General features: G+C 38.6%; 1 non-coding gene across 1 annotated transcript; it reads right to left on the bottom strand.

Annotated features, from left to right (window-relative positions):
* Window positions 1-1,747: 1,747 nt before the first annotated feature.
* Window positions 1,748-1,884, bottom strand: LOC115868084. Its single transcript, XR_004045406.1, has one exon. It is a non-coding gene; the product is annotated as a small nucleolar RNA SNORA47 (small nucleolar RNA).
* Window positions 1,885-19,714: the final 17,830 nt, after the last annotated feature.

Here is a 19,714-nt window from a genome sequence, read left to right as displayed (position 1 = left end):
AGTATAACTGAGACTGATATTTCTAATCAAAGGTCTTGAATAAGTATGAACATTGAGAAATTGGGCAAAACAAAGATGCATAGGATACAAAGGAGTAAATTGAGATCATGAATCGTCAAGAGAAGCTAGGGATCATAAGTGATATAGTAATAGAACCAGAGTGGCTCAAAGGAGGAGAATCATTGTGGTTCATTAGAGAAAATGCTCATGACTTGGGTGTGTGAAAAATATCAATGAGGGTAAATAAAAATGTATTGCTACAAAATCATACAAAATTTTATTAAACAAAAACATTAAAAAAGCAGAGTTGTGCAATCATCTCCACAATCATTTCAAAATATTTTCTTCTTTCTTATATTTCTCCCCAACCGCCTCCTCCATGCTCCCCATTAATTATTAATCCAGATACTGTCTCTAGAGATTTACTGTTCCCAGATTTCATATACAGGAAACCATACAAAAAAGACAAAACAGAAAAAAGCCTCAATAGAAAATAAAGTAGAACATATTAAATGTTGAAACAACTTTAAAATGGGTCAAGGGGGAGATCAAATGGTAAGATGGTACATTTTTACCTGATTACCTTTGTCACAGTCGACTTTACAGTGCTTTCTGTCTGATAGCAAGGCTACTGACATCCCTGCACTCTGGTCAGCAGGGATTCACCTGAGGCTTATTTCACGTGGGGATCTTGAGAATAGATTTGGGGTCTCCATTGTCATTCATAGCCTTCTGCAAAGTAGGCGTTCAGAATTTAAGCTCTGACATCATTCCCTTATTTGAATTTGCATTTTATTATTTATAATCTTTGTATCACATTGGCTGGTGTGTTTCATTTAAGTTTTATTATTTACAATCTTTGTATCACATTGGCTGGTGTCTTCTTCCATGTGAATTTAGTTGATGCGTTCATTAGATGGTTGGTTGTTTTAGGAAAAACCATTTAAAATGCCAGACACTCTTTTTGATAGCTGGGAATCATCTAATTTCTTTACCGCAATATACTGTAACACTCCAATCTTCAGCGAATCTTCATGAAGGTGAGTATAAGTAAGGCTATGTCATAAGAACTTCTCAGATAAAGGCTATGATTATGTGAATGTCCCCAATCCATTCCTATATCTGTGGTTTACATATGTCTCTGGTTCACTTTAGAGACAGCATTATAATTTTATGACAGAGAACATTATAAATCGCCCTCCTGGGGCAAAATGTAATTGTACTGGTAGCATAAATAATTTAATCAATTGTATAGAATTTAAAATATTGTTTAGGAAAAAAAGTATACACATACAGGCAGGCTTTTCAGATTAAAATAGAGACATTATTTTTTTTACTTTATTAACTTTTATTTATTAAAATATCATTTTACTGGTGGCTCTTACAACTCAAAACAATCCATACATCAAGTGTATTAAGCATATTTGTACATATGATGCTATCATTCTTTTCTAGACATTTACTTTCTGTTGAGTCCTTGGTATCAGATGCTCTTTTTTCCCTCCACCCTTGATAAATTCTAAATTATCATTATTTTCATGTCTTACACCAACTACTGTCTCCCTTCTCCCACGGTTTCTGTTGTTTTTCCCCTTGGATGGGGGGTGGTGGTTATGTGTCCATCATTGGCATAGGCTTCTACTTCCTTCCCTCCTCTCCCCCCTCCCCCCTATGGTATCATTATTCCCATTCCTGTTCCTGGATTCTGTGTATCATGAGCTCTTAGCTCTCTCTCTCTTTTGTTTTTACACTTTTGGCTAGCAGGGCATTGCCCCTCTGAAGGTGGCAGAGGGGCATCCTCTGCCCTGGCGACCTTCGCTTTCAGAGGCCTTAACCAGTGGACGGCAGCATGGTGCAGAGCTGCCTCACCTTCTCAGTCCTCCACGAGCTCTTATCTCTTATCTGTACCTGTAATTTTTCACCTATTTTAAATTTAGCTATGCACCTAGGACACCACTTGTGTACTATTTAAAACAATAAGATTCACTGGGGAACAAATCAAAGTTGATATTCTGAACAGCACATAGGAAATAAGGAAGACACATTCTAATATCATTCCTAGGGTGGCTAAATGGAAGTATCATGTAGGTGGCTAAAATGCAGTTACTTGCAACAAAGTCCTTCCAAGAACAATTAGAGTGTGGGATTAAATAAGAGGAAAATAAAGAACCTTTATATTTAAGGCGTTGGATACTGATGGGAGCTGCTGGAACCGGAAGAGTCAGGCTGACAGGGACAGTTGCACCATGAAGAGGTGAGTTAACAGTTTTCCTCCACGATCATTTCTTGCTGTGGATTAAATACTAAGATCCAGTTAGGGTAAAACATCTCTACATGTATGAAAGTGTCATTGCCCTTCTCACCTCGATTGCCAAGGTTCAGGGAGCCGGCACCAGAAAATGAAGAGACGCTATTCTGGATGCTAGTATTTCTAGAATTCCTGTCTCTGACTGAGGAGTCTGAAAATTGTGGCTGACAATGTATCTGGGAGTACAGAGTTCAAGGTCTTGGAGAAAGGGGAGGCCTTCCTTGTAATATTTGGCTAATCTATATGGCTAAGAGAATTAAAAACAAAACAGAAAACTGTTGAAAAGCTAACTGGCATTGTTCTACCCTGCTACAGAGACAGGTTTCTGGAGGAAAGCATGCATTCCTGTGTGATTTCACCTTTTGTCCACGGTCTCTCTTCTCCTGCCAGCCCACAGTCATCTTGGAACAGTTTGTTTCTGAAAACCAACTGAATTCTTTTGAACAGCTTGCATAAGATTTAGCTCTAACTCAGGAAAACAAGTGATCATATTGTTTCCCTATCCAGGCAGATGCCTTTCTATGGGTTTGATTTAGTGGGTAGCTCAGATCTCTGATGGGTTTTAAACATTTAACTTCACGGATTGTCTGTTTCTGCTACAGAAAGGATAAACGGCATTGTTGCAAGCATTCGATATCCAAGCAGAAGCTGACCGAGTCTGCTCTTCTTTGCAATCACTAGAGCATAAAATTCCTTTGAATGTTGAAAACCAGTCACTCATATTCATACACTTTTATATAGCATTTGCTTTCTTGAATTTATGTCTTATAATAAGAATTAATCTAATAATTAAATGATTATTTATGGGAAATATCATAACACTTATAAAACATTGATCCCAAATGCATGGATTGACTCTGAAAATTCTTCTGTCTGTTGGATATATGACTTCTATGCAAACCGACGATATGGAAGTATGTGTCCTCTTGCCATAACCTACAATAATGACAGACATGTTAATGAAAATGCATTCCTTTCTTTCTGATACTAATTGTACTACCATACGATCAACTGCTTTAAAATTAGGTTTTATAGGATCCTAAGTTGGGATGGTGTATTAGTCTAGGTACTTTAGAGAAACAAATCCACAGCAACTCAGGTATAAGAGAGTTTTATGTAAAGAAAGTGTGCATCATGAAAACATCCCAACCCAATGCTGCCCAAGCCCACAAGTCCAACATTAACCCATTAACCCAACACCAGTCCACAAAGTCCTCCACCTCACAGAACAGAGGCAATGATGCTGACTGCAGGAGGAAAGCTGAGTCAGTGAACGAATAAGCATCTCAGCACTAGCAGGGGTCTCCACACGGCTGCTCCAGCACCCAGGGCTGCATCGGGATAGGTCCATGTGGCTTCTCCTTGGGGATGTCTTGTAGGAAGTCAATCTTGCAAGTTGAAGCAGAGAACTGCTAAGGCAGCTGCACCCGGTGCAACCATCACAAAGCAAGAGACCTGAGAACTAGAAAGGCAAGGCTCACCACCCATTTATCCCTCTGCCTTTCAATTAGCCCCACATGTGATTATCGGCCAGGTTGGTACAATTAACTAACTCAGATGGTATTTAGTTGGAAGAAAATTATCTATCACTGAATTTCCTCATATGAATTAGCTAAACATTCGGAATAAAATTAGTAATTACTCTTAAATTATGAGTAATTAATGTCCTAATTGGTAAATAACTGAGTTACAATGGCCTAAATACTAACCTATGTGTGGCACCTAATAACAATAACAGGTAGTAGCTGGTATTTCCACCTAACAGGCGGTTGGCCTAGCAAGATTCTTGCATGAGATCTCCAGTGTCATTTATATCACCATGGTCATATTTTCTTCTGTGTTTCCAACTCTGCATTTTAATCACCAGCAATCTTGAGTGTGTCTTGGGCACATGTTTGATCAATGTCAGCAGGTGGTAAAATCTTCAGTATCTTCATTTCTTATATTAGTGAACAGTGTGTACTTTGAGTAATATTTGTACTAACTGGTATTCCTTATAGACATATAAATATTATCATATCACATCTAGCATCGTACTCAAAAGAGATCTTGAAATGTTCTTTTTGATAATGAATACGATGTTATTCCTCTTGACTTTTTCGTAGCTGACCCAGTAAACCATACGATTGTCCAATTCAAAATGGCCAATACAATTCCATTTCAGTTTACTAGCATCTAGGATATCTATTTTCAAGTAATCCATTCAGTTGCTGACTATTTCCGATGTGCCTAGATTCATACTTAATACATCTCATGTTCCAATTGCTAATGGATGCTGTAGTTAGTCCTTCTCAGTTGAGTCATACCTTGGCAACAAGTGAAGGCCTCAAAAGCTTTATTTCGTCAGCATCATTAAGGCCCCCTCTACTTTCATGAGGAAGCACTTGTCCAGTGACATGTTGAGTGTCGTACTACCTGACAGCTTCATTGGTACTATAGCAAACAGTGTTCTGCTTCTTTCTAATCTGTCTCGGTATGATACATGAAAGAAAATGAAAATCCACAAAGTTGAATCAATGAACATCATGATGATCAACAATAACAACAACAAAATTAAAGATTTCATCTTACTTGGATCTACAAAGTGCTATGGAAGCAGCAGTTGACGGTGGGTGGCGAGAAAGAATTTTTGAACTGGGAAAATCTGCTACAGAAGCCCTATTTGAAGTGTTAGAAAGTAAAGATGGTACTTTGAGAACTAAGCTTCACCTACCCCAACCCATGATATTTTCAATCTCTTTATATGTATGTGGAGCTGAACTCTGCATAAGGAAGGCCAGAACTAACGGGTGCATTTGAATGAGGGTATCGGTGAAGGATGTTGAATATACCGTGGGCCCCCAGAAGAGCAATCAAGTTTGTATTGGAAGAAGCAGCCAGTATGCTAGAAGCTTAGAAGCAAAAATGTCAAGACTTCATCTTGCGTACCTTGGGTAGATTATCAGGAAGAACCGATGGAACACCTGCGTGCTTCGCAAAGTAGAAGGTTAGAAAGAGGAGGCCCCTCAAAGAGGTGGATTGATGAGGTAACAGCAACAATGGGTTCAAGCACAGCCACGAGTGAGGGGAGACTGCCAGGCATGCTTCAGTCACAGTTTCTAGCAGTTGGGACCAGCGTGCTGGCATCCGACAACACCAACCAGTAGGGGCTCATGGAGTTTGGGAGCCAAAGAGCAGGTGCTTTCAGTTTGTGCAAATCAGCTTGGGAAGAAAAAATATTATGTCTTGAAAATCTTGGATTTGGGAGGAAAGTTGTAAAACAGCGGTCATTTCCTAACCGATAAAAAGGATTGTATATAATTAATTCAATGGTGATAAAAAGGCTTTTAATTAGATTTCTAACACAAAATGGGAAAGCATAGGTTTGAGGCCTGAAACGCAGAAGAGTTCAGCCATCTGGTGCCAACTAGCTCTTGCCAACATGTGATCTGAAAGTTAAATTATGCCAACAGATGACATGTGGCACTTCCTTCTTCTTTAACTATCTTACTCAAAACGAGTTTGCTGCTCTGCCACTTGTCTCAGTGCTACACGCTCTCAAATGCTGAGTTCGGACTTTCAGAGGCCACCGCAGTTACCGTAATGTCCCTTAGCAAACAAATCTAAGTAAAGGAACAGGGATCTGTTCTGCCCCGTATGTGACTGTTTTGTTTTGTGTTTTTGAGTTAGGAAAATTAGGCCCCCGAAATCCTCAAATTGAGGATGTAGACATTTAAATTATTCTTCACAATGTTAGGGTAAGGGGGTAAAGAATTTCAGAGATGACTGCCTAAGTTTTGATACGTAGCTTAACGAGGGAGAAAAGAAGTCCACAGAAAACTCAGTTGATTTTTACACTATTTGTTCTTTTTTGATTGACTAATTTCACATAATTTAACATAATCTCTGTCAGGAATATCCATGTTGTGAGGTATCCTGCAGATTCATTGCTATTCTTAATTGCTCTATAGCATTCCATTGTGTACGTATACCACAGTCTGTTTTCCAGGCATTTTGTTTTCCATCTTTGGCTGTTGTAAATCGTTTTATGATGAACGTGGTTGTGTGTATATCTCACCATGCCATGGCTATTCTTTCTCTAATTTATATCCCAAGGAGGGTGACTGCTGGGTCATATCATATGTCTAATTCCCAAATTTTGGAGGAAATGTCATACCATTTCCTAGAGTGGTTGCACTAAGTTTACAGTCTCCTTCATAGTATACAGAGGGTTTTAGTCTCTCTACACCTTGTCAGTATTTATTGGTCTCTGAAATTTGCTAGAGTGTTCTGAAAACTACTAGAGTGAGGTGATAACTCATTGTTTTGACTTTCATCTCTTTAATGACTACTGCTTTTGAGTATCTCTTTGTATGTTTTTTGACCACCTGCATGTCTTTGGTGACGTGTTGGTTCATGGCTTCTGTCCACTTTTGTGAAGAGTCGCAAAAAAAATCACACTAAAAAGAAACATTCAGTGGCTACAAAGGGAGAGAGTGGAGGGAGTACAAGTCACTCTCTAGAGAGCAGACAAGTGTTAACTTTGGTGAAGGGAAATGCCACACACTTTAAGAGGAGAGTTGGCAAAAAATGGTGAAGGCAGGGAAAGTCACTGGGATATTTGCAAGAGTTGAAGACAACAGAGGCAAATAATGTTATAGAGAAAATTCTACAATAACTGTGCTCTATACCTAGATGCATGGATAGATGCAGCAGGCTGAATAGGTGCTGGAGAGAGAGTGGAAGTATAGCCACAAAAAATATGTGTTTGACAGGAGATTCATACATGAGTATTTATTTTGCTGAAACTATGTCCATGAATCCATTGGTACATACAGGAAGATAGGTTATGAGAATGTTTTAGGCATAACCAGCACTCTGAAGGAATGAATCACTGGGTCTGTGGGCTCAGACCATATTCTAAGTAGACACTAAGGTCAATTGGCATGACATAGTTCTATATCCTAGTTTGCTGAGGTGTTACTGGTGCCTTTCAAGTTGTGAGCAACCATCTAAGGTCAAGCTATGGTCTCTACCTATCTGAAGAGTGACAGATTTAAAAGGCACATGGAAACAACTAGTTGAATGAAGTCTTGAATCATGCAGACATCAATCTCTACAATCCTGAGACCAGAAGAACTATGTAAGACTTAGCTACGACTGCCAATTGCTTTGAAAGTATCCCATTAGGTAACACACACACACACACACACACACACACACACACACACACACACACCCCTATTGGCATGACATGATGTTTTTGGCCAATAACCCAATGGTTTATAGTTTAAATCCACCCAGCCACCACTCAAAAGAAAGACCTAGCAACGTGCTCCCATAAGGAATATAGCATAAAAAAATCCTATGGAGCAGTTCTATTCTGTCACATGGTGGTGTTACATATCAAAATCAATTTAATAGTACCAACAGCAGCGTAAGTCACTACATTTGAATATTTACCAAAGCAAATCTACAATTGGTAAACATACCTCCTATTGGTCCTCTCAGTTTCCCTTGACTCAGAAAACCCATATACAATACTTGCTTCTGGGTGGTAATGTGGACTCTCTTGGTCAGGAAGAAGGTGAGGTTACAGGTGTGGTTGAATGACATTGAGAGGAACCCCAATACCTGTATAAGGATGATGTGCCATGATTTACTCACTCTTTCCTCCCACATGTAGATTGTCTAAAGTTAATTACTATGGACCGGGTGTTGCAGATAGCCTAGTAACTAAATTTGAAGCACATGCTTAAGTACATACATAAGGAAGTTTCTAGGAGTGGAAGAGGTAGCTCAAATGTTTGTAGAACTTTAGTAGTATTGCCTGTCGTTACCTTCAAAAATTGTGAAATTTATACTTCCATTTAGAAATATGTGAATGCCCACCCACCATTTATCTCTACTCCTTGTTCAATGTAAGTATGCTATTTTGGATGTAATTTACCGGATACATGTGAAAAGTGGTATCTTATTTAATTTGTATTTCTTATAAATAACATTATCTCTTAATATTATTGGTTGCTGATATTTCTTCTGTATGAAATGCCAATTATAGCCTGCCTATTTTTATTTGAACAGGTAGAACTTAATTTAAGTTTGGGGAATAGCCGATAAGTTGCCAGGGCCATCGCATTGATGATGAAATCCATTACATGGTTGCAACGCCTGTTTTGAGGAGTTATGTTAAATATCAAGATGTAAGATCATTTGCCTTTATTATTAAAATTATGTGTGTTGTATAAAAATAATTAGTAAAAAGAAGCAACTTGGGAAAAAGATATAATTATTTATTTGATGTTTTATTTATGCTTAACTTTTTAACAGCTATTGATAAAATTGCAATGATAAATTTATATTAAAATAGATTGACTATAGTTTCTTAATCTATGTAGTAAATTGTCATTTGATATTATGAGACACCATTTCCGGTGAAATAATGTATCAATTGTAATAGAATGAGAGAAAAACATAGGATGATTTAAAATGAAGTGCATGATTTCCACCAAGTAAAAGTTCAAGCGATATCATTGAGATAGAGTTGTCATTTTTGTTAGCTACCATGAAGTAAGTATTGATTCGTAGGGGCCCAATCCACAACAGAAGGAAATGATACCCAATCCTGTTCCAGTCTCAAAATCCTTTCTGGGGTTGAGGTCATTAGAGTGGATACTTTGTCAATCCATCTTGTGGATGGCCTTCCTCTTTTATGCCAACCTTCTATGTTATAAGAATACTACTCATCTTCAGGAACAAATCTTTCCGGATGACACATCCAAGGTAAGTGACCAGAAGGTTCACAATCCTTGTTACTAAACAACATTCTGGCAGTATGTGTGCATTCTTCTTGTAGACCATAGCATATTCAATATTGTTCACCACCGTAATTCAAATGTGTAACCTCTCCTATGGTTTTCCTTTCATTATCCAGCTTTCCCAAGCAGAGAACTTGAATAAAGAAAAATGATGTAGGAATTGTGCCAGCACACAATACACAGCACCGTTGTAGAAAGTACCATATTTATATTTGCAGTTTAATTTAATTTCATAGCCATACATCCATCACATTAATTTAATGCTGCTCCTTTAAATTTTAATTTCCTTAAATGTTTTAGTATTTGCTGTAAATTTTTTGCTGGGAAAGAAATTTTTTATGTGAAAAATTTACACTGTCTTAGTTTGTACATATTCAATTATCTTTAAAAATTATTTTAAGTCAACACTGCTGGTCTATAATAAATATTTTCCCTCACTTTTTGGATAATCATTCACACAACAGTATCAAACAAACAAGCAAACAAAATGTACTCTACAAATCTATGAATTGTTTTTGAAATGATAATTATAGGTTTCTAGGTTCAAAATTTAGAGAAATTAATTATCATAGGTAGTTGGCAAGAGATTGGGGCAATGGTCTGTTGAAACCATACTAGGAAAAATGCAAAGGCAGTTACCCCTCAAACTCTGAAATGCTTTGGAACCACTGACAAGAAGGGAACAACAAATAAAGGTATAAAATAGTTACTCTTTGCTGGACATTTAAAAGCAAAAAGGTTTATAAACAAAAAAATAATTAGCATTTGAAAATAGCTAGAAATTAAACAGATTGAACCTACCCTGTTTCCCCGAAAATAAGACAGTGTCTTATATTAAATTTTGCTCCCAAAGATGTGCTAATTCTTATTTTCAAGGGATATCTTATTTTTCCATGAAGAAGAATATGGTACACATTTATTGTTTATTGTTTAATGAAAAGAGACTTCGCACTTCCTGTCTGCTCCGGCTGCGCTGCAGCCAACAGTGAGCTGCGAGGCAGTGCCCGCCGCTACCTTCCAGAGTCCAGAGTTATGGTAGCTTCTGGGGGCCTTATTTTGGGGGAGGTCTTATTTTTGGGGGGATGACATATTTCAGCAAGAGGCAAAACTGTAAGTAGGTCTTATTTTGGGGGAGATGTCTTACTTTCGGAGAAACACAGTATATAACTAATATAGCTTCCTCCTATGGAATATGAAAAGCTGGGGAGGGGGTGAAGAAAAGAAACACACACACACACAAACAAAACCAAATACAACCAAAGCAAATAATTACAACAAATAGGTCCCCTATTACAGAAAAGTAATTTTAAAATGTGTTTTCTGTTCTGTTTTACTAAGATCTCCAGGCAATTAACCACTGATGTTTATTCCAGTGGACCATTTAATACTATGAGATGATAGATGGTAGTCATAATAAAATTTGTCAAAATGACCTAGATTCCTCCCTTATCAGTTTTGAGGAGCTCTCATTTCTTGTCACCATCACTTGTTTGTCATTGTGTGGTGGCTAGTGTGTTGCTGGAAGTTATGTTACTGGTATTTCAAATGCCAGCAGAGTCACCCAAAGTGAGCAAGTTTGCTTAGAGTTTGTAGAATACACTATGAAGGAGGATTAGGCTTCTGAGGAATTAACCTCTGAAAACTTTATCTTTCTGGATAACATCGGAACATTGTCAGATATTTAACACTTCATGCATGGAAGCGGAGTTAGAGCCAGATGAGTCTCTCTGACTGGAAGCAACTCAAAATATGACTGAGGAAGAACTGCTTTCTCGAAGTCGAGTCAGCCGCAATGCCCTGGAGGATGCAATGCCTGCAAGCGTAAAGCCCCAGAGCCTACATTTGCGGATGAGGCAGACTCAAACGTAGGAGAAAGACCTGCAAATAGCTGTTAATAATCAGAAACTGGAATGTGCCGAGTGTGACTCTACGAACTTTGGAAGTTGCAAAAATGAAACGCAATGCATAAAGATCAACATTCTAGGCGTTAGTGGAATTGAATGGACTGGCATTCGCTGTTTTGAATTAAAACGTCATTTAGTATACTGTGCTGGAAATGGTAGATTCATGAATAGCTTCCCATGCATCTTCAAAAAATACATTTCAAGATCTCTCTTGAAGTTCCACATTGTCCGTGATAGAATAATATCTATCCGAAGACGAGGAAATCGTTACTGGTAATACAAATATTGCTCAAATTCCCAGTCCAGCTACTAAAGCAAGTGATGCAGACGTTGAAGAATTGCACCTTATCTTCAGTTAGAAACTACTCATGCGCTCAATCCACGTGCATTGGTAATGGAAGTAGTGGGTAACATAGTTAGAAAATATGACCTTAAGTGAAAGAAACCAAGTTGGAGATGGCATGATAGAACTGCAAGACCAATAGCTACTTCATCACAAATACCTTTTCCCGTCAACACCTACTGGGAATTTCTCCCGAGAGATTACAGCGAAACCAAATGGACTCCATAGGGTGAAGCGACTATGGAGAAACCCAGTGTCAGCAGCTACAATCAGACCAGAGACCCGCTGTGAAAATAGCGGCAACTGCTCATATGTAAGCACATGTGGAAGCCGAAGAAAACTCAACCACGTCCACAAGTGCCAAAATGCAACCTCAGGCATATTCTAGCTCAATTTAGAGAACATCTCGATAACCCTGTTGACACCTGGGACACCGATGACAGAAGGCCTGATAAGCTGTGCGATGAAATCAAGAACATCACGTAGAAAAAAGAAAAGGGTCATTAGCAGGACAGAAAAGAAAGGATCAACGTAGATGTCAGAAGAGGCACAGACACCTGTTCTTAATCTAGAGTGTTCTGTCCTAAGGTGGCATTTAGTCAGTTGCGACTGATAGCAACCCACACGGCAGAAAAAGACTGCCCAGCCCTTAGTCACCCTTACAATTACTCTGATGCCATTGTTGTCAACCCTTTTCCTTGAGGGCCTTCCTCTTCCTCACTGCCCACCAAGCGTGATGATGCCCTCCGCCAGTGATTGGTCTCTCTTGAAAACATGTCCAAAGTAGGTATGATGAACTCTTACCATCCTTTCCCATAAGGAACACTTTGACCACACTTCTTCCAAGACAGATTTGTTTGTTCTTTTGGCTGTTCATGGTAATTTCGATATTCTTCACCAGCACCATATTTCAAATGTATCAGATCTTCTCCTGGCTTCCTTATTCAATATCCAATGTTCATATGCAGTTGAGGAAACTGGAAAAAACATGTTTGGGTTCAGGCATATCTTAGTCTGCAAAGTAACATCCTTACTTTTCAATACTCTAAAGAGGTCTTGTGCATCAGATGTATACAATTCAATGCTTCTATAGATCTTTGACTGCTACTTCCATGAGCATTGCTTGTGGATCCAAGCAGGAGGAAATTCTTGACAACTTCAATTTTTTCTTTATGTATCATGATGCTACTTATTGATCCAGTTGTGAGGATTTGGGTTTTCTTTAGATCAAGCTGTAATCCATAACGAAGGGTACACTCCTTGACTTTAATCATTAAGTGCGTTAAGTAATCCGCACTTTCAACAAGCAAGGTTGTAAGCCTGCATACCGAAGGCTTTTAATAAGTCTTCCTCCAATCCCGGTGCCACATTCTTCTTCATATAATAAAACTTCTTTAATTATTTTCTATGCATTCAGATTGAATAAATACGGTGAGAGGATAGAACTCTAAGGTCCACCTTTTCTGATTATAGACCATGCAGTCAGTATTCCTTTGTTCTGTTTGCACAACTGCCTCTTGATCCATGTACAGGCTCCACATGAGCACAACAAATGTTCTGGAATTCCCATTCTTATCAAGGCTGTCCATAGTTGGGTCTTATCTATACAATAATTGCCTTTGCATAGTCAATAAAGTACAAGGAAGCATCTTTCTTGTACTCTCTGCTTTCAGCCATGATCCATCTGACATCACCAATGATATCTCTTGTTCCAAGTCCTCTTCTGAATCTAGACTAAAACTCGGGAAAAACCCTGTCAATGTGTTGCTGCAACCACTGTTAGATGATCTTAAGCAAAATTTTACATGGATGTAATGTCAAAGACATTTTTCTGTAATTTGAGCATTCTGTTAGATAGCGTCGGGTAGCTAAGGTACATAAAGAAAATGATAGAGAACTGAACAGAAAATTTCAAAGGCAGCCCAGGAAGACAAAGTAAAATATTATAAAGAAATATGCAAATACCTAGAGCTAGAAAAGCCAAAAGGGAGAACTCTCAGCATATCTAAAGCTGAAAGAACTCAAGAAAAAAATTCATGTCTTAAGTTTCAAAATTGAAAGATTCTATGGGTCAAATATTAAATTATGCAGGAAGCATCAAGAGAAGATGGAAAGAATACACAGAGTCACTGTACCAGAAAGAACTAGTCCACATTCAACCATTTCAGGAGGTAGCATATGAGGAAAAACCAATGGTGCTGATGGAAGAATTTCAAGGTGCACTGAATGCAGTAGCCAAATACAAGACTCCAGGAATTGATGAAATACCGATTGAAATGTTTCAACAAACTGATGCAGCACCAGGAACACTTAGTCATCTATTTGGAAGACAACTTCTTGGCCAACTGACTAGGAGATATCTATATTTGAACCTATTCAAAAAAAATGAACCTATGCCAACAGAATGCTCAAATTATAGAACATTATCATCAATATCACATGCAAGTAAAATTTTTGCGGAAGATCATCCATCAATGATTACAGCAGTTCATTGACAGGGAGCTGTCTCTAACAGGTTTATACAATGTTAGCCCTGAATTTATGTCGTTGTTTTTAGTGTGGAAGCCTTTTCTTGGCCTATTAAATAGTGGTTTCTTTACAGTATTTGTCATACTGGGATTGACAAATTTCACTCAGCATAGTGTTCTCCAGCTCCATCTCTTATGAGGTGTTACCCAGATTCATTGTTATTCATTAACTTTGCATAGTACTCTTCGTATGGACCCAAGTTTATGTTTCTATTCTTTCATTAATAGTCATTTAGGTGGCTTCCATAATTTTGCTATCGTGAATACTGCTACATGTCACAGCTCTTCTATCTCTAGGATATATACTAATTGAATGATTGTCGCCCTTTATATTTCCATTAATGGACCTAAACAATCACTTACAGAAAAAGAAATCCAGGCAGCCTACAAACATGAAAAAATGCTAGCACTCATTAGGTATTAGAAACATGCAAATAGAAACATGTGATGTCATCTGACCCTGAGATTAATACCAAAGCTCAGCAAAATAGAAAATGTCAACTGCTGCTCAGGCTGGGGAGAGACTGGAACCCTTGTACGCTGCACATATGAAATGAAACCGAACTCACTGTCGTTGACTTGATGGCGACTCGTAGCGACTCTATTATAAAATGGTGCAACCACTGTGGAGAGCAGTATTGCATTTTCGTAAATAGTTGGAGATACAAGTATCATATGACCTAGTGCTAAGCTTACTTAGGTTTGCCACAGCCATAATTAATATCTGCAAGCTTTTTCTTTGCAAGGTGTTCTTTCTCTGTGCCTTCTTGCTAGAATAAGCAACTCCAAATCAAAGTTGACCCTCAAAGACCCTGTGGAATAGGGTAGAACTGCTCCGGTGGGTTTCTGAGACAGTACCTATTTACAGAAGCAGAAAGCCTCATTGTGTTAGTCTGGGCAGACTGGAGAAACAAATCCACAGAAACTCATAAGTATAAAAGAGAGAGTTTTATATAAAGGTTAAGTGCACATCAAGAAAACATTCCAACCCAGTGCTGCCCAAGCCCACAAGTCCAACATTAGCCCATATGTCTGACGCCAATCCACAAAGTCCTCCTCAATCTCACAAAACACACACAATGAAGCTGACTGCAGGAGGGAAGCTGAACCAGTGAGTGTGTAAGTATCTCAGTGCTGGCATGGGTCTCCACACGGCTGTTCTAGCACCCAGGGCTGCATCGGGGTAGGTCCATGTGGCTTCTCCTTCAGGATGTCTTGCAGGAAGTGAGCCCTGACAGCTGAATCAGGGAACTGGCTAAGGCAGCTGCACCCTGGTACAACCATGAGAGAGCAAGATACCCGAGAACTAGACAGGTGAGGTTCCTCTGAGCCATTTATCTTAATTTAATCCCTTCAATTAATCCCATGTGTTTATCGGCCAGGTTGGCAAAATAAACCTTAACTACATTACTCATTTTTCTCACAAAATATGGAACAATACTGATGTAATTAAATAGTACTTAACTTCAAAGAAAAAAATAACAATCTAAAATTTTAAACTGAATTGTTAAGCTTACAATAGAATTAACTATCTATAATATGAGGGGTTCCCCCCCACCCAAATAAAACAAACTCACAAACAAAAACTGGAAAGATGCTCTGCTGGGTGGAACATTTGTAGTACATATTTTTTCACTAGGCGAGCATCAAGCAACTCGCTCTGAGTTAGTGCACCCAGTGGTATCACCTGGGAAGGTTCACTCTGGTCACAGTGATTTTTTTTTTTCTTTCATAAAATCAGTTTCTCTCAGAATTTTTTTAATGATGGCTGATTTAAGAGAATAGAATGCTCCTTTCAAATTTTGTTAGACAAAAATGCTTGGGAAAAATGCCACAGAAACTGTTGTGATGTTGACCACAGCTTATAAGAACAGCGCTACGGGAAAAACTCAAGTGTATGAGTAGTTTTCTTGTTTCAAAAAAGGTGAAATGTCAATTGATGACAAACCTCATTCTGGATGTTCAGCAACTTACCAAATGGATGAAAATGTCAACACAATTTGTGTTCAAATATGGACGGCTATGGATCATTGAAGAGATGGGGGAGTTATCTGGACTATCTTGGAGCTTGGTTCAGCATATTTGAATGAATCATTTGAAATGAGAAAGGTCGCTGTGAAATTTGTGCCTTCTCTGAATGACCAGGAAAAAGAGAGTTGAGGGGAAATACAATGTGCTTTGAAAGAACAGCCTTGAAGAGACCCAGACTTTATTTTCCAAGGTCATTACTGGTAAAGAAGCATGGTGCTATTCTTATTATGACCCTGAAACCAAACATCAATCAAGCCATTGGAGGTGCCATCATCACCTTGCCCCCCAAAAGCTCATCAAGTGAAATAAAAAATCAAGACAATGCTTTCTTTTTTTTGGATGTTAGGAACATAGTGCATTTGGAGGTCATTCCACCAGACCAAACAGTTAGTCAAGCTTTCCATTTAGAGGTTTCATATAATGTATGAAAATATTGTATTGCAGTTTGTGACTTAAAAAGGCTGGTGTGGCAGATGGGGGACTGGTTTTACCACCACAACAATGCACCTGCTCTCCAGCCATCTCAGTGCACCAGTTTTTGGCAAAAAACAGCATACCTGTCTTGCCCCGTGCACCTTACTCACCTGACTTCACTCTGTTCAACTTTTTTTGTTTCTGTGAATGAAGAGGGACATGAAAGGACAGAAATTTGAGAACTGAGAAGAGGTGTAGAAAAAAATGAGGGAGGTGGTGTCAGCATACAAACAGATGAATTTGAAAAATGCTTCCAAGAATGGACTTGCAGATTTGAAATATATATTAAGTGTAATGGAGAATACTTTGAAGGTGATAAGATTGTTTTGTTAAAAAAATAGCATTAAATGCTTAGCTTTGGAAAAAATTCTATGTGTGTGGGAGGGTACCCCCTTATACTGATTTCAACTTAAACAAAGGGACTTCTATTATTTCCCCCTGAGAATATGTGTACGCTGGGATTGTGTCCACCCTTTCCTAAGTCCTTTGGTATACCTGGAGACTCATAGTCAGACCCTGTTGGAGACAAGCAGCCTAAGGGTTTGAAGCACAGACTGGCTCTTCATTAAATATATAATATTGGCCAAGATACTTATCAGCCAGATTCTCTGTGCACTGATCTCTAAATGTGAGGGCTAAAAAAAGAAACCTATTGATAAACATATCATAATAGACAGATTAAATAGTGTATGTCAAGATTAGTGATGGTATGTGAAATCACATTCATTAAATAATAGTTAAAAATAATCCATTTCTATACTGTGATGGCTTGCACGTTGCTATAAATCTGGAAGCTATGGGACTGATATTACAAATAACAGCAAGGTCACTCATGATAGACAGGTTTCAACAGATCCGTCAAACTGAGATAGACCAGGAAGAAAGGATTGGTGATCTACTTTGGAAAATTAGCCCATGAATATTCTTTAAATCACATTATTGCTCAATATTGTGCTCAACGATGAGTGCTCTAGCTTAGCATGGACCCAGCATACACAGTGGCTCCAACAATTGACTTGGACACACCTTCAACTGTGAGGGTGGAGTAGGACAGCAATGTCTTTTCTGATGTAGATGGGTCACCCAAGTCAGAGCTCTCTCAACAGCAAATAACCCTACCACCACCAACAATTATAACTGTTGTTGTTCATGTCCTACTGTTTTATCCCTCATAATGTTTCCAGAAAGGGGAGAGAACCACTACTTTCCTGGAGAGAAAATAACACCGGGGCATGGCAGACCTTCAGTCCTCTCCCTGTTCACCCATGCCCATGAATAAAAGAATGGGTGATCAGAGAGGGAACATCCAATTATTAATGTGTCCTGATCATCTCTTTCTTACTTTCTAGATCCAATGTTCCTCAAGGGAATAAATATTTGGTCTTGTTCCACCAACCAGGCTTGGCTCAGAGGGGAAGCTTTGCTGGTACTCTGCTCTGCCAAGGTCTAACCGAGTTGAAGTCCCAGGAACCCCACAAATTTGAATCACACTATAAGTGTGATAGTTTTATTTCCATCTTTCTTAACCTTTCTCTCTATCTTTGTTTTGATGCTTCATGAAAAAGGGCCCATCCATTGCTATCAAATAATTTTTGAATCAAAATGGCCCTATATTGGGTTTTCTAGATTTTGCTAATCTTTATGGGAGCAGAGAGCCTCATTTTTCTCTCATGGGATGACTGATGGGTTTGAACCTCTGTCCTTGAGGTTAGCTATCCAATACTTATTCAACAGTTCCCCTGGAGTTCTATATGAATAAAGAAGAAAGGGCTATTTATTTGTCTTATTACTCTCACAAGGTTTTTTTTTAAGTATTGCAATGCCTTTTGTTGCTATTGACTGCATTTATCCTTGTGAAATTCTTTTATGTTTTTAGTGTCCTTTGATGTTCCTCCATCTGTTGGCTGCCCCTTGCCAGGCAGTAGTCATTGTCCCTGTTGGGCTGCTTCCATGAATGTCTTTGGCCCTGGTCCCTTCACAGCTGCCAGTGGATGTGGAGATGGTACTATCTTAGACACTTTCTCAGTATTTGCTCCTGCCACTTCTACCATTGCTACCACAGAGACGTGGATGTCTAGTGGCTTCGGAACCAGGAAGGCACATGCCATGTTAAGCCCCACTTCTCCTATGTAAAAGAAATGAGGTTTATCCAAATAGCCAGGATATGTAATGTATCTAGCCTACCCACATGTGAGAACAGCTATCTTTTTATACTACATAGACGTGTTCCTGATTGTATATCAGATTCCATTTTTAAAAATATTTCCATTATGCAATATGGCAGTTTGATCTTTTCTTTTGGGGAACACGCTTCCAGATATCGAGAAGAAGCCTCTCTCCCGGTAGGTTTAGGTGACAGCTGCCGAAATGAATGTCTTGTTCAGGGATTGGGAGGCCAGAAGCAAGGGCATATTGTCAGACATGCAGGGACTTGTGGGCTCCTGTGCATGCAAGCAGCTGCTGCATCTTCAGTTTTGAACTCGGCAGACATTCTTTTAAATGTGCATTGCCAAAAATTATGGCTCGCTTAGTACAGTCTCCCTTCTCCTGATTGGAAAAGAAGAAAGAGTCAAATAGAAAGCTAAAGTGGAGCTAATACGAAATCAAATCTTTAACAAGTGACTCTGTGTACTTATCAGCCTCAGGTGTTTTGAAGGTATTCCTTTGTCCAGTTCCAATTAAGTATGTATGTATGCATGTGATAACTATGTATATATGTGTACTGGCTATAGACAAATACATTATACATTCTAATGCTGAAGAATGATGATAGTACTGGCTTGTGGTGGTTTATCAATCCCTCGGGAGATTTTTGGCCTCGTAAAATGCTGCTTGCACTTATGTATCGATGTTTATTTCTCTTTCTTAAAGTTCTTAGGTCAGAGATTCCTCTTAAAAGTGTTCCCCGTTAGTGAATTTATATTTTACATTTCAAAATTAGAGAAAATAATTTATGATTCTTGGGATTCAAAACTCCCCATTCCTCTTCACTTGCCATTCATATATATATATATATTTCATAGTCAAATATCGTTTATTTTTCACAACCTGAATACCAACTAAACAACCACTGATTCCAGAAAAGTTCCAGATTTTACTTTTTTTTCCTACTTAACCAAACCAAACAAAGTTTTTAAAAGAAACATCTACAAACAAAATGGAATGCACCAGTTCTTGTCTCTTCCTTATATTTATCCAAGTCGTCCACCTTTAGTTCCTATTCCTCTGTGTGTTTCGTACATCCAGCGTCTTTTACTGTGCTTGGACTGGATTTCACCTTGGGTGGCACAAAGTATCTAGCATTCAAAAGTTGATCAGCCGTGACTGAG

Source organism: Echinops telfairi, unplaced genomic scaffold (genome assembly GCF_000313985.2).
Source record: "Echinops telfairi isolate 266 unplaced genomic scaffold, ASM31398v2 ScPeMD7_6;HRSCAF=24_0, whole genome shotgun sequence".
Classification (NCBI taxonomy): Eukaryota; Metazoa; Chordata; class Mammalia; order Afrosoricida; family Tenrecidae; genus Echinops; species Echinops telfairi.
This window is presented reverse-complemented; position numbering and strand designations above follow the sequence as displayed.